Below are 4,105 nucleotides of genomic sequence, written 5' to 3'. Positions count from 1 at the left end.
TCCCTACAGAAAAAGCACAATTTAAAAAAAATCCTTACTAAGTAGGTGACAAGTTTGACAGTTTTTGACATTTATATTAAATAACATGTTTCTCTATAAAATATGGTTATAGCTTTAGTGGATTAAATTTAGTTGAACATAGAGAACAAAGTAAGAGTAGTGTCTTCCAGCAAGTCAAGAGTTTTTAACTATGTACTGAATAGTTCCCTAATACATTGTGTACTAAAAGCAATTAACTGCCCTTTGAAGTAATGCCATTTGGAATAAATAAACAAAACCCCTAAATCCTAAATGTTCTCAATATTAAGGCATGAGTCTCTGCCTAACATGACTTCTCATATTATTACCCAGTGGAAAAAGTAATCATCAGCAAAAAGACTGGATTTGCAGAGATTTTTTTTCATGCCTGGTGATAATTCTGGTGGATCTCAACACATATATATTTTTAATTCTGCGAACCCTGAAAAAGTCAGAAGGATGCCCTGAACAGGAGCCCCCTTCCTTACCCCCAGGAGAAATAGTTTGGAACTCTGAGACAATAAAGGCATTGTTTAGTGAAGGCTGTGTGTGCCTTAGCCTGGATCCTTGGTCCCCATATGTAACTGGCAACCAGAATCATGAGATTCTATGTCCCCATCCGAGAGATTCTGAATTAATTAGGTCTGGGGGAGCAGAGACCTGTATTTTTATAAACATCCTGGCTGTTCTGATCAGCCAGGTTTGGGGAACACCGGCGTAGATAACAGGAAGTTGCCGTGGGAAAAAAATAATTTGAAATAGAAATCAACCACGTAGGAAGCCTGCTATTTACATCTTTGGCTTTGGGTCAGTGACATTTAATGCCATATACCTGGCAATTGCTACACTTAATTTAATATTACAGTCTTAGCTGAGACTGAGCAAGCCAAATCTTGGTTTAGTAGGTCTCACTGCATGGGGAACTGAACCCCCTCCCCACCAGTTTCCCGCCAAAAGGCATGTACAAAAATGATTCAATTCAGTGTACCAAGTCTCTGTATGACCAGGTCACTATTTTGGTGAAAAAAATTTTTAAGTTTTACTGATATTTTGGGGTTAGAGGGGAGGACAGATTGTCACATCCATCCAGACTGTCAAACCGGTTGTTGTGGGTTCACTGGCATTCTGTGCGATACCACTTAATTGCTGACACCATATGAATGAAACATGGGCTGTGATTACTGCAATCACTGTGCGTACTCGTGGCAGGTGATGCTTTGGAAGATGTAGAAGCAATAACAAGGTACTTGACTACCTACTGGTGTAATCTCAATGCAAGCCCCACCTTTTTCATGGTAAGTGTGAAGACTGAGCCAGATTGGCCAATTTAAAAAGAAAACCTGACTGGGTTCTGTAGAGCCAATTAGACTTGAAATACGTTTGTGTTTCTAGGATCACAGCTCAAGCACTCTGTTTATCGCTCCCTGTTTATCTTACAGCCTCCTTTTGTTGGTGCCTTGCATTTTGATGTCCTTTGAGTCTTGCATGACATCATGAGGCTGGATGAAAATTCTCAGACCAGCAGGATCTAGTCCTGATGAATGCTGTCACCTGAGTTTGTATGTGGCTGCATTTTTTTTCTTTTTTTCTCTCTCTTAAATAGTGTTTTCAGTGTATGACAGATTTGTTTCCGTTCTGGCCTCCTGCAAAGACCCCAGATGAAAATTTGTCAATCCTTCCTGCTTTCTATTTTTATGAAGACAATCAAAGTTGGCCTGAGAAACACAATTTGTGACTTTTTCAATGATTGATGATGTCCTTAAAATGTGGTCTGCCAATCTGTACAAAATGGTCCTATTTTTGTGAAGAGGGACGTGAGATAAAATGATGTTATACATCAATATGTATATATGTATTTCTATATAGACTTGGAGAATACTGCCAAAACATTTATGACAAGCTGTATCACTGCCTTTGTTTATATTTTTTTAACTGTGATATTCCCCACAGGCACATTAACTGTTGCACTTTTGAATGTCCAAAATTTATATTTTAGAAATAATAAAGAGAAAAATACGTAAATGTTCCCAAAACGGTGGTGTGGTGAATGTTGGAGAACTAACTCGATAGGAAGAGTCTACCGATACAATTGTATTACAAATTGCCCCGTTCATGTTTTTGTTTTAAAACGTGTAAATGAAGATCTTTATATTTCAATAAATGAGATATATATATAATTTTAAATTATGCTAAGGTTTTAGCATTTTTGTCTTTAGTTTAACCATAAATTAAACCAATCCTGTTTAATTTACTCTAGTGACATTCTAGTAGGACTCTGTATTATGGTTTTAATGAAACCAATAGAAAATTCTAGTTTCAAACATTATGTGAGGCCTTTAGTTCTCAGAACCAGCATTTGGCTTAAAGATGACTGGCACCTAGCTCATCTTTGATCCTGTCTATTGTTTGTTATAGTAGCATTTTGTGCATTTTCCCCTGCACAAGGAATACAAGACTGCATTTACTCTGGACCCGGTTCAAACATTGTTCAAGTATGTAAAATAAAAGGTTAAAGTCTTTTTTCACCGTATCTTCTTCCCTGTCCCCGTCCCATTTCCCAGAGGAAGAACTGCATCTTTTTTGTGTGTTCTTTTATCCTTTCAGCCCCCTTTTTGTTCATCTGCTTATATACATATATACACATCTCTACTTTGCTTTATATTTTACCTAAATGGGATTGTGCTTTATGGACTGCTTTGTAATGTGCTTTGTTCTTTCTTTTTAATAGACTTAATTTTTTTAGAGCAGTTTGAAGTTCATAGCAAAATCGAGCAAAGGTACAGAGATTTCCCTCATACGCCCCCGTACATGCACCGCCTCTCCCATTATCACCATCCCCCACAGAGTGGTACCTTTGTTAAGACTGAGGAACCTACATTGACACATCATTATCACCAGAGTCCACAGTGTTTTTTCTCTCTGTCTTTTAGAGATCTCTGTCACGAGTATATATAGGTAAACCTTCCTAATTTTTTATCAGCTGCATAGTATCCTATTGTGTAAATATACCATAATTTATGCAATCTCGTTCCTATAGATAGATTTATAGTTTCCAATCCTTTGCTATTAAAATGACTTCATGGACTTCCCTGGTGGCACAGTGTTTAAGAATCCTCCTGCCAATGCAGGGGACACGGGTTTGAGCCCTGCTCTGGGAAGATCCCACATGCTGCAGAGCAACTAAGCCCGTGCACCACAACTACTGAGGCTGTGCTCTAGAGCCCGTGAGCACAACTCCTGAGCCTGTATGCCACAACTCCTGAAGCCTGCGTGCCTACAGCCCGTGCTCTGCAACAAGAGAAGCCACCGCAATGAGAGGCCCGTGCACCGCAACGAAGAGTAGCCCCTGCTCACTGCAACTGGAGAAAGCCCGCGCACAGCAACAAAGGCACAACGCAGCCAAAAATAAATAAAATAAAATAAATAAAATAGAGGGAGGGGCTTCCCTGGTGGCGCAGTGGTTGAGAGTCCACATGCCAATGCAGGGGACCCGGGTTTGTGCCCCGGTCCGGGAAGATCCCACATGCCGCGGAGCGACTGGGCCCGTGGGCCGTGGCCGCTGAGCCTGCGCGTCGGGAGCCTGTGCTCCGCATCGGGAGAGGCCACAGCAGTGAGAGGCCCGCGTACAGCAAAAAAAAGAAAAAAGAAAAAAGAAAAAAAAATAGAGGGAGGAGCTTCAAGATGGCGGAAGAGTAAGATACGGAGATCGCCTTCCTCCCCACAAATACATCGGAAATACATCTACATGTGGAACAACTCCTACAGAACACCTACTGAACGCTGGCAGAAGACCTCAGACCTCCCAAAAGGCAAGAAACTCCCCACGTACCTGGGTAGGGCAAAAGAAAAAAGAAAACACAGACAAAAGAATAGGGACGGGACCCGCACCAGTGGGAGGGAGCTGTGAAGGAAGAAAGGTTTCCACACACTAGGAGCCCCTTCCCGGGCAGAGACTGCGGGTGGCGGAGCGGGGGAGCTTCGGGGCCGCGGGGGAGAGCGCAGCCACAGGGGTGCGGAGGGCAAAGCGGGGAGATTCCCGCACAGAGGACGGGTGCGGACCAGTACTCACCAGCCGAGAGGCTTGTCT

At 42.1% G+C, this 4,105-nt stretch overlaps 1 protein-coding gene across 1 annotated transcript in view; it reads left to right on the top strand.

Moving 5' to 3' along the window:
* PDGFRA (platelet derived growth factor receptor alpha) overlaps window positions 1-2,550 on the top strand; it is a 46,862-nt gene extending 44,312 nt beyond the window's left edge. Inside the window, exon 23 of the mRNA XM_007456076.1 lies at window positions 1-2,550. This exon is cut by the window's left edge and continues 896 nt beyond it. The gene's annotated coding sequence lies outside the window, so the exon portion shown is untranslated.
* The last annotated feature ends 1,555 nt before the right edge of the window (window positions 2,551-4,105 follow it).

This window comes from Lipotes vexillifer, unplaced genomic scaffold (assembly GCF_000442215.2).
Source record: "Lipotes vexillifer unplaced genomic scaffold, Lipotes_vexillifer_v1.1 scaffold42, whole genome shotgun sequence".
In the NCBI taxonomy this organism is placed as follows: domain Eukaryota; kingdom Metazoa; phylum Chordata; class Mammalia; order Artiodactyla; family Lipotidae; genus Lipotes; species Lipotes vexillifer.
This window is presented reverse-complemented; position numbering and strand designations above follow the sequence as displayed.